We start from the raw sequence: 12,478 nt of genomic DNA, 5'->3' as shown, positions 1-12,478 counted from the left end.
GCGCAGACACAACTTTTTCTAATATTTTTGATATAAATGGGAGATTTGATATCGGTCTGTAGTTAGATAGTTCATTAGGATCAAGTTGTGGTTTTTTGATCATAGGCTTAATAATTGCTCATTTGAATGGGTTGGGTACGTGACCTAATGATAGGGAGGAGTTAATAATATTTAGAAGAGGTTCACCAGCTGCTGGTAATATATCTTTCAGAAATTTAGTTGGAATAGGATCTAATACACATGTGGCAGATTTAGACTTAGCGATTAGTTTATTTAACTCTTCCTGTCCTATGGTTGCAAAACACTGTAACTGAATTTGCTGGGTAAGCTAGGTTAAAGAGATCTGTTCTCCCGAACAGTGTTGGGGAGATTGTTCCAGAATTTAGGTGCTAAACAGGAAAAGGATGCAGGACTATTTGCAGAGACACCAGTCCAATGTTTACCTGCTAACCGGGGTGATGAGATTCACAGCAGACTGCTGGGTCTCAGTAGATGGTGGTCTAAGTGATGTCCACAGAATAACATAGGTTTCATAAACAATTGGAAGACCTGACCTGTTGAAAAGCGATGGTCTTCATCCCTCCTGGACTGGTGCTGCTCTTCTCTCTAGAAATTTGTCACATACTCTTAGAGCTCATACTTAACTAACTAGGGCCCAGGTCAGAAAGCAAACAGACTGGCTAATTAAAAGTAAATTTTCAGCACATACAGTAAATGATTTTCTGATTTTCTATGAATAGGATGTTAAAAGATGTTATAATATTTCAGATTTTTACTTTTAATCCCAAGTTCTTTCACGTAGATATCACACTATAGAGACTGTGTCTGTTCTTAAGGTCATATAGTCATTTACAAACTAACAAGACCAGAAAACATTTACATTTACATTTACATTTAGTCATTTTGCAGACGCTTTTATCCAAAGCGACTTACAATTGAGAGTACAACAGCGATTCATTTTTTTAGAGAGACAAACAGACAGAGTAAGTGCTTAACAGACAGAGTAAGTGCTTACTCTGAAAACCCACAGAGACAATAATAATATATAACAATACCAAGATGTCTGGAAGAGCTTTGGATAAGTGATAATGATAGCCGGTGGTGGTGACTTCTTCCACTGGCTGTGTTGGTAGCAGTGCAGTGGAGCCTGATTTCTCCATCTCCATTCTGTCAAGTTAAGGTTCCTTGCCACTGTTGCATCTGGCTTGCTTAGTAGGTGACACTTAATCTTGATTAAGTGATTAATCAGTGATTAATCTTGTTATTATACATTAATCAAGTGTTACTCATTAGTTCTGGCATATTACATGAATCAAGCTCGCATCAGGCGATTCTCAGCTGATCACAGCTACCTATAGGAACACAACACCTATCACGGCATTCCTATATTAGCTCTTTCCAGTATTAATCAACTGCCTTTTTTATTAGTTCAGGAGCAAATTACCCTCCTCCATCCCCAACTCCTCCTTTTGCAGAGTCAGGTCTTTCTGATATAGACTTCTATATCTCTATGTGTTACACTTAAATATAATTAAGTACATTAATGATATCTTCTTGTTCTGTTCGGTTAACGCTAGGGGGGTTATTAATGCTGCTCTTCCTGCTTATTCACAACATGCTGCATGGATGGGCAGGGAGTTTTTGCACAGAACAGAACTATTCCACCCTACCAAACATTATGCTAGCATCTATCATTTTGACTATAGTGGATACTGACAGAACTACAACTCTATTTTCCTCTTTGATACTGTTAAGTGCCTTGACACAATCTGTATTGTTAAAAACTCTATATCAATGAATGTGACTTGACTTGAGAAAGGAGAATCCTTTTCAACAGCCTTGAACACAAAATGCTGTAGGATACTAATTTGCTGTAGCACCAAAGGGTTCTAAAATTTGGAAAATGTAGATGTGGCTCTAGAATTGGAACATGCAAGCAAAAGTATCTTGATATGAAGATTTGGTCACCTGAGCTTAACATTGTTGCCAGTGTCTGTGTGTTCTCTGCGTCTCTGGGCTAAAGACTCAGAACATGGCCCTTCCACTTTGTCTCTCTAGGACAGGGGTCGGCAACCTTTTTTATCAAAAGAGCCACTTTGTGTCCCAATTTTTTGTACATCTCTGGCGAACACTGTCATCTTGCGCTCAAATGCCAAAATCTCCTCCAGCATGTGCAGTGCCGTGCTTCCTTTTATTCAGCATGTTCAGGTAACTTGTCATGTCCACCATGAAGTAAAACTTTTCCAGCCAAGATGGGTCTTCCAGTTCAGGATAGCCGAAGCCTTTACTTCCCAAGAAGGTTTTTACGTGCTCCAGACAGGCAGCGGAGCGTTTCAGCACCTCCCCCCTGGACAGCCAACGTACTCTGTTGTGCAGCAGGAGATCTGAATACGTGTTTTCGACTTCTTCTAACAACGAACAAAACTGTCGGTGGCTTAACCCATTCGCAATTATTTTGTTCACTATATAACAAGGTTCATTACTTCCACACATTCAGGGGAAAATGATTGTGTGCAAAGTGCTTCTTGGTGGATAATGCAGTGAAACGTCATCAGATCTCGGCCCAGTGACTTTTGAAGTAAATTCACAAAGCCCTTCTGCTTACTACTGATATTTGCTGCCATTTTAATGGCCCTGTCCTTAACGGTCTTTGCAGAGAGAGGCATGTCTTTAATTTTCTGAACAATTTCCTTTTTATTTTTAAAATCGGAGAATAGATGCTCTGATATTTGAATAAACGTTTCTTTTATGTATTCTCTGTCTGGGAATGGCTTACCCCTCTTTACGATCTCCTGAGCTGCCAAAAAACTAGCAGCTGTAGTTGACTGTGGAGAGCTGATCCATTTTTTGAAAGATAGTTTTCTCTCTTTAGCTTGTCATTGCAATTCCGAAATTGCTCTCTGGCGCTCATCTTCGGTTGGGTATTTTTCAGCAAATGCTAAATGCTTGCTTTGAAAATGTCTTTCAACGTTACTTTTTTTGTTGTTTGATAGTTTCTCGCTACATATCAAGCACACAGGTAAGTCAGCCTCATTGGCAGTGAATGCAAAAGCAGATGTCCACGCTGCATTAAACTCTTTATTTTCTTCCGACACTTTTCTTTTTTGGGCTCTTTTCATGCTTACAGTGGTAGGGGTTCCCGCCGTGGTCCCGCCAGCAAGTAAAGGTGACGGCTGCTGACGTTGATGTGACATACATTTTAAGTGACAAATTATAAAAAAAAACTTTATTTAGATGGTATCAACTAAAACCCCAGAGGAATTGTGCAACAAAATGAACACATAATGACGATAATAAAAGAAAAAAAGAAAAAAAAAAACATTCCATGTTTTTTTGTCACAGCCATCGGGAGCCACTACAAGGAGGCTGAAGAGCCACATGCGGCCCCTGCTCTAGGAGATGAGGAGACTCAGGATGTGCTGCATCTGTTGTTGTCTTGCTGGACTAAGACTTGGAATGTAGAATATCGCTTTAAAACATATCTGTTAAACAGAAATGTATCGGTTGCTGCCTCAAAAGCTGGAGACGCGGAGCATGGAATGTCCGCAAAGCGACCAGCGTGGCTCAACATCTCTCTGCATGTCTCCACCACTCCAGAATCACCTACCACCTCTACCTCACTGCCCGCACTGGAACCTATGATCACGGACACCTATCACCTTACCAGTCTGGAACAATCCCGCCTGAATTAGGGAGATGCTGTGTCTATACCTCAGCGCTGCGACTCATTCCCTCCGTGCCTGTCCCATTCTTTCACCATTACCAGTGGTGAGTGATACCTCTCTTCTACCTTCTGTATCTCAAAGATGGCGCTGAAGATGATTATCTTCAAGATGGCGCCGCGAATGGCAGCCTCGGTGCTTCGCTCTCAAGTGCTCGTATTGTTTTTGTTAGTTTTTCCCTGTTTTTTGTTTATCAAACACCATCGTTTTTACCAGGGATGAACTGCTGAACATTCGGCAGACCACTCCGCAAAATATTTCACCGGTCTTTGATTATTCTGACTTCTTGTTGAACATCGTAGTTAGCGGGGCAGCGGTGCTGGTCAAAAGCCTAAGGCCGCGCAGACGGGGGAAACGGGCCGGCGCGCTTGTGAAACTCAGACAACGCGGACTCCGAATGCCGTTGCCCAGCATTCACCTGGCAAACCTCCGCTCTCTACCCAACAAAATGGACGAACTTGGCAGAGCCTTGTATAAGCAGGCCAAGTACACACTAGAAAAGGAGATCAGAGTGGCGAAGAGGAATTATTCTGAAAAGCTTCGCACCCAGTTCTCCTCTAGTGACACAGCTTCTGTTTGGAAAGGTCTGAAAGACATCACCAATTACAAGACACCATCCCCCAGCACTGTGGCAAATCAACAACTGGTAGACGACCTGAACGAGTTCTACTGCAGGTTTGAAAAGCAACCATTCACACCTCCTGTAATCCCCCTCTCCCCCACACCTGCCCTTCAACTCAGAGAAGATGACGTGTGCCAGGTCTTCAGGAAGAACAAAAGAAGAAAGGCACCAGGCCCAGACGGTGTTACTCCAGCCTGTCTGAAAACCTGTGCTGACCAACTGGCCCCCATCTTCACTCAGATCTTCAACAGATCATTGGAGCTGTGTGAAGTACCTTCATGCTTCAAACGCTCCACCATCATCCCCATCCCAAAGAAACCCAAAATTAATGGACTTAATGATTTCAGACCCGTGGCTCTAACGTCTGTGGTCATGAAATCATTTGTAAAACTGGTTCTGGGTTATCTGAAGGACTTTACAGGACCCCTACTGGACCCCCTGCAGTTTGCGTACAAAGCACACAGGTCAGTGGACAATGCAGTCAATATGGGACAGCATTATGTTCTGCAACACCTAGACAGACCAGGGACTTATGTGAGGATCCTGTTTGTGGACTTCAGTTCGGCCTTCAACACCATCATACCAAAGCTCCTCCACCCCAAACTAACCCAGCTCTCGGTGCCCACCTCCGTCTGTCAGTGGATCAGCAGCTTCCTGACAGACAGACAGCAGGTAGTGAGGCTGGGAAAATTCTCATCCAGCACCCGCACAACCAGCACTGGAGCCCCTCAGGGTTGTGTCCTCTCCCCGCTGCTCTTCTCCCTCTACACGAATGACTGCACCTCTAAAGACGCCTCAGCTACCAACTATGACCTCAGAAGTCTACAGAGGGTAGTCAGGACTTCTGAGAGAATCATTGGTACAACCCTCCCCACTCTCCAAGAACTGTACCTATCCACATTAAACAAAAGGGTTAAGAAAATCACTCTGGACCCCTCACATCCCGCACACTCCATCTTCAAACTGTTGCCGTCTGGTCGCCGCTACAGAGCACTGAGTACCAGGACAGCCAGACACAGGAACAGTTTCTTCCCCCAGGCAGTCCATGTCATGAACACTTGAGGACACTTATTTATTTTACATACAGATTTGCACATAACACTGCACAATATAATTCCTGTTACACTTGAATGTTTATAGTATATATATATATATATATATATATATATATATATATATATATATATATATATATATATATATATATATATATATATATTTTTTTTTTTTTTTTTTTTTTTTTTTCTATTTTTATTTTTGCTGTGTTGCACATTTTATATTTTGTATATTGTACATATTTCTCTTTATATCTGTCTGTCTTGTTATCGTGTTGCACTGTAGATTTTTTTTCACTAAAACAAATTCCTCGTATGTGCAAACATACCTGGCAATAAAGTGATTCTGATTCTGATTCTGATTCAAATACCCCACATTCATGCTAACCTACAATACGAGAACCAACTCTTCCCAGTAAAGGTCCTGGTGGATTCTGGAGCTGCAGGAAATTTAATCTCCTCCCGCAGTCTGGCCAGCCTCCGCATCCCTCGTCATCAGAACCACACAGTTTATAAAATCACTACCATACAGGGTAAGCAACTAGATAATGGAATGGTGTGCCACAGGACGCCGCCACTATCCCTCCAGATCGGTAGTCTCCACACAGAAACCATCACTTTCCTGGTCTTGGAAGAGGCAACCATAGATGTGGTACTGGGTCGACCCTGGCTCGAAGTGCATCATCCCATTATCCGCTGGAGAACTGGTGAGATACTGCAGTGGAGCAAATTATGTAACTGGAAATGTTTATCTTCTGTTGTCAACGTTCCATCCCAACATCGGCCTTGCCAATCCACTACCGTCGAAAGCCCTGACAATCACCCCGTCACTCCCATTCCTGACGAATATCACTCTTACACCGATGTGTTCAGCAAGACAGCCGCCACTCATCTTCTTCCTCACCGTCCCTGGGATTGCACCATTGACCTGCTACCTGGAACCAAACTGCCCAATGGTAGAGTATATCCGGAGTATATTCCGGAGAGAGAGGCCATGGAGGAGTACATTAAGGAATCAGAATCAGAATCACTTTATTGCCAGGTATGTTTACACATACGAGGAATTTGTTTTAGTGACAGAAACTCTACAGTGCAACACGATAACAAGACAAGACAGATAATAAAGAGAATTATATACAATATACAAAACATAAAATGTGCAAAACAGCAAAAATAAAAAATATATACTATAAACATTCAAGTGTAAACAGGAATTATGTTTATGCAGTGTTATGTGCAAATCTGTATGTTAAATAAATAAGTGTCCTCAAGTGTTCATGACATGGACTGCCTGGAGGAAGAAACTGTTCCTGTGTCTGGCTGTCCTGGTACTCAGTGCTCTGTAGCGTCGACCAGACGGCAACAGATCAAAGATGGAGTGTGCTGGATGTGAGGGGTCCAGAGTGATTTTCTTAACCCTTTTGTTTAATCTGGATTCCATCTTTTTACAGTCCTAAGTACAGGTTTAGCTGATTTCAGCTTTTGCCTGTAAATCGGTATGAGATGGACCAAACAGTGATCAGAAAGTCCCAGGGCAGCTCGTTGGACAGAGTGATACGCATCCTTTATCACGGTGTAGCAGTGATCCAGTATGTTACTGTCTCTGGTTGGACAGGTAACGTGCTGTCTGAATTTTGGCAGTTCATGTGAGAGGTTGGCTTCACCAAGAGTTTATCCATCCTTCCAAATCCCCGCGCTTCCAGTTTCTTCTTCTTAGCAAAGAAGGATGGAGGGCTGAGGCCATGCATCGAATTACCGCAAACTCAATGAACATACTCTTAAATTTGCACAGTCTTTGCCCCTAGTGCCAGCTGCTTTAGAGGAGCTGCACAAAGCCCAGATTTTCAATAAATTGGATCTGAGGAGCTCTTATAATCCCATTCAAATTCGGAAAGGAGACGAAAGGAAAACCGCCTTTATCACACCAGCCGGCCACTATGAATACCGGGTAATCCGTATGGGCTCTCCAACTCACCTTCCATATTCCAAAATTTCATGAATGAAATCTTCTGTGACACGCTCAACCTGTTCGTCCTTATATATATAGATTATATTTTGATTTACTCACCCAGCCTCTCAGAACACAGACATCATGTCAAACAGGTCCTTCAACACCTTCGCCATCACCAACTTTACTTAAAAGCCGAGAAGTGTGAGTTCCATAAAACCACAATTCATTTTCTAGGATACATCATCACACCTGCCGGAGTTCGCATGGACCCCAATAAGGTTAGCTCAGTATGCAACTGGCCAGCTCCAAACTTCTACCGTTGCTTCATCGCCAAATACAGCCAGATCGCCGCACCACTCAATTCTCTGCTATGTCACCATCCCAAGACCCTCCAGTGGAATCCTAAGGCCGAAGCTGCCTTCGCTCATCTTCAGTCCGCCTTCTGCTCGGCCCTGGTTCTATCCCATCAGGATCCTAACCAGCCATTCGTGGTGGAGTTGGACGCAGCAACCCTGGGATTCGGTGCCATCCTGTCCCAGTGGAAGGGGATGCCTCCAGTACTCCATCCATGTGTCTACGTCTCAAGAAAGCAGTCCCCGGCGGAGCAGAACTACGATGTGGGAAATCGGGAACTGCTTGCCATCAAGCTAGCCTTAGAAGAGTGGCACTGGCTGGAGGGAGCTAAACACCCTTTCTTAGTCATAATCGATCATAAAAATTGACAATACCTGAAGGAAGCCAAACGTCTGTTTTTCACATGATTCGATTTCAAGATCTCTTACAGCCCCAGCAATAAGAACATCAAGGCTGATGCTCTCTCCCACTTACATCAACCTGATCCCACTTCTGAAACCCAAACCCATCTTGCCTGCTTCAGCCTTCTTAGCTCCTATACAGTGGTCCCTAGACGACCTAATACAGGAAGCTTCAGTCACTGAACCTACTCCACTGGTAGGTCCAGAAAGAAAACTTTACGTTCCATCCGCGCTGCGCTTGAACCTTCTGGACTCTGTTATACACCTCTCCGGGATCCGGGCATCCAGGTAGCTACCGGACATTCTCGCTCCTCCGAAATCGCTACTGGTGGCCCAACATGGCACGGGATGTTGGCCGATACTTCACAGGTTGTGCAGTTTGTGCCATCTCATCCACTCCTCGATGCTTACCTGAAAGGAAACTGGTACCTCTGCCCATTCCACGCCAACCATAGTCCCATATTGGCATAGACTTTGCAGCATCCAAGAGTACAAAACTCTTTGGCCAAATAGTTTAAATCCTTTGCTAAATCATGCAGTAAAATATTTATGCAAATGAACAACCACTTTTTTATCACAGAGGTTTCGACACCACACGGAGAACACCGACCATTTAGAGACATAAGAAGAGTGAGACAAAGACAGTTTGAAGGTTTTGGGAACATATCCTAATGACAATGATGAAATAATAATGGTCAAAATAGGATCTATGACTTCTGCAAGCAAATCTTTTAATAGTTTAGATGGAATAGGGTCTAACATACATTTTGCTGGTTTAGATGATTTAACAAGTTTGTACAAGTCTTCTCCTATAATAAAGAATGAGTGTAATTTTTCCTCAGGGGATCTATAGCTCACTAACTGATGTGAAACTGTAGTTGACGGCTGCATAGTTACAATTTTATTTCTGATAGTATCAATCTTAGAAGTAAAGAAATTCATGTCATTACTGCTATACTCTTGGGGAATGTTAGCACCTGTTGACATCTTATATTTCATTAATTTAGTCAATGTATTGAATAAATACCGGGGGTTGTGCTTGTTTTCTTCTAAAAGAGATGAAAAATAATCAGATCTAGCAATTTTTAATGGTTATTTATGTGTTGAGAATTAACTGCCTCCTGTGACGTGAGGCAGCTAGCAGATGGTCGGTTCAGCCAGTCTGTCTGCTTCCTGACCTGGGCAATAGTTGGTCAAGTTGGAGCTCTAAGTCTATATGCCATATTTCTATATAGAAGAATGACACCACCCCAGGAGGGATGAAGACCATCTCTTTTCAACAGGTCATGTCTGCCCCAGAAACTCATCCAATTGTCTATAAAACCTATATTGTTCTGCAGGCACCACATAGACATCCAACCATTGAGACCCAGCAGTCTGCTGTGAATCTCATCACCCCGGTAAGCAGGCAGGGGACCAGAGCATATTACATTGTCCAACATCATACTTGCACACACCTCTTTAATATTATTTTTTAGTGATCTCCGACTGGCAAAGACGAACATCATTAACGTTGACATGAATAACAATCTTACAGAATTTATGTTTAGCATTAGGCAGCAGTTTTAAATTTGACAAGATGTCAGACGCTCTGGCTCCCGATAAGCATTGGATTATGGTGGCTGGTGTCTCTATTTTCATGTTCCGTACAATAGAATCGGCAATTACTAGAGCACTTTGATCAGGTTTCTCAGTGGGTGCGTCACTGAGTGGCGAGTTAAGCTAGGGGAAAACAACCTTTATGGCTCTTTTCACCAGCAGATTTTTTACTTCGGTGCACAGAATGCGGCCATGCTTGCCATTCACTCAAATGGCAACAAGTCCATGGAAGACCAGGGGTCTTGTGCGAATTAGAGGGAATTGCAGTGTTTTATTATCTTCATGACTCATTCTGACACACCAGGAATGGCCTGCCATTGTTCAGTCTAGATGGACAGAGTTTGGATTATACCAGGGTTCGATTGCTGTGAAAGGACAATGAACATGTGAATGGTGTGAGAGGAAAACCGCTATCCCACTAGATTGGGCCCAAAGTCTATAGCAGTAACAATATCTACACCCGGAACTGGACAAGGTGAATTTGACATACTGGGCAGCTTTAGGGGAGGTCCGGTCACAGCGAGCGCCAACTTTGTATGGGAAGGCTTGGACAGGTGGTTGGCCTTGGCCTAGGTCTTTCAGCTCTGTGAGATTTCTCTTTCTCTTTACAGATGTGCCTCTGCGACAAGTTCAAGAGCTGAGGATGATGCGGTTATTTTAAGAACAACAAATTAAATTATAGACTTCCTGCTATCACTAAAACACATTTGAAAGAACTATGCTACAAATATTGTTATTTTTTCTTACTATCTGTTTATTTATCTGTAACCTGTGACTCTAGTCATTTAAATCAAATGTGACAAGATGTTTCTAACCTTTCCCATTATTAATCTAGTAGATCTAATGAATGTTTTATTGTTGTAGCTACATTAATAGCTACAAAATCTGACTGTTTTGAACATTGAAACATATTACCATGTGGAGCAGGTCCTTTGGAAACTGAGGCAATACCATCTGTACCTCAAGTTGGAGAAGTGTGAGATCCACCATATCACCATCCAGTTTCTTGGGTACGTCATCACCCTTCAAGCAATAATGCAATGGCTATTACCCTTCTTTCTGAAAAAATTGCAATGTTTCCTCAGATTTGCCAAAAATGTTTTAAAGTTATTTTTATGCCATTTTAAATTCATATAGGACAGTAGAGAGACGACATCTCAATTCCAGAGTAGAGGAAGTCAAGATGTTTCTGTTTAAGCAAAAGAACTGTTTAGTTGTTGTATATAATAATGAATATAGCAGTCGTCATTTATTCTCGACATCTCAGTCACTGGAGATGCAGTAGATTAACATTATTAACATTTGCAAATCACCTTTCCTTATATGTGCTAGTTAGTCATCTTCATTGCAGAAGTTTCACAGCTGAACACGCCACTTTTTAAAAATAGGTTCATTTTCTGACTGCAGCTTAGCACAGATCATTGGATCTGTTTAGACCATTAGAATCTAGCTCACAAATCACCAAGATTTTTTTTTAAACTTGACTATTTAGTAGTAACATAGTGTACTAAGACTGACAGAAAATGAAAAGTTGCAATTTTCTAGGCCGATATGGCTAAGAACTATAATCTCATTCCGGCGTAATAATCAAAGAAATTTGCTGCCGTGCCACTGGTGCAGCAGGCGCAATGATATTACACAGTGCCTGAAAATAGTCTTCAGCATTTTCAATTACTTTTAAAAATAATTTGTATATTCTGCAAGGTTTATGACCACAATTGTTATCTAGGTATTCTGCACAATGACAAAGAAAATTCATTTGACATGAATTACCACGGTGTGAAATAACGTAGTAGGTCATTGGTAATGGATCTTGGGACCGCACCAAATGAGTAATAGTGGTTGAGATACAGTGATTCTCAAAGCATGGTGGTGTAATGCTATTTTTCACAAATTTTTGTGACTAACATGGCACCTGAACTGTACCCAACAGCTCTTACAGAGGTGCTAGAGAATTTGGGTGGTGTTGCTGAAGGGGGGGGGCTCTGTGAGGCCCCCGTGAATGTGCAACTGAAGAGGAGTCCCTCTTCCTTCTGCTTGGACCACAGGGGCTGGGATAATCACATTAGTGGAAGATGGGAAGTAGACAGTGGCGTGAAAGCCGGGAGAGCAATGGCACGACTAATCCCGTTACTGCTGGGAGAGAAAAGAGCGACGCTGGCTCTCTGCGGAGGCTGAGAAAAATCCTACTTTCCCAGGAGTGAGTTCACCTGTATGGTAACACACAGAAGTTGGTCTTTTGATGCCTATTACGAGGAGACAATTGGCACTTGGCACGTACCACTGCTTTTTTTCTTTTCTTAACACCATCTCTCAACATCCCACCCTCCCCAACTCCCCACAGTAAAGCGCTATTACACATTGTCAGTGTCTAAACAAAACACAACTAAACAAAACAGAGGACAGGCATTCCATGAGATCCTTTTTGACTCCCTGCTGGTAAAGACGTCCCTTACAGTAGGAGCCGCTGTGTGTGGATAGGATAGGGAGGGGGCAGCACTGCAGAAAACATAGGACTTGCTTTATCTCTAAAGTGTTCCTGCACCCGAGTTCAACTTTAATGCAAACTTGATACAAGAACAAGACAATAGGATGCGCTCTTTAAAACCGATGCCCTGCTGAATTCACTGGCAGATGGCCACAATTAAGTACTGTCCTAGACTGAGGAGGCATTTCATGGGGCGGATGGGAGGACATGTCCCGCATCCCCGCATGCTTTGCCTCAAGAGCAATGCTAGTGCTCTTAAGCAAAGATTCCTTGCACTCCCTGGCAA

This window comes from Puntigrus tetrazona, chromosome 20 (assembly GCF_018831695.1).
Source record: "Puntigrus tetrazona isolate hp1 chromosome 20, ASM1883169v1, whole genome shotgun sequence".
Taxonomy (NCBI): domain Eukaryota; kingdom Metazoa; phylum Chordata; class Actinopteri; order Cypriniformes; family Cyprinidae; genus Puntigrus; species Puntigrus tetrazona.
The sequence above is the reverse complement of the archived record's forward strand: the minus strand, read 5'-3'. Positions refer to the sequence as shown.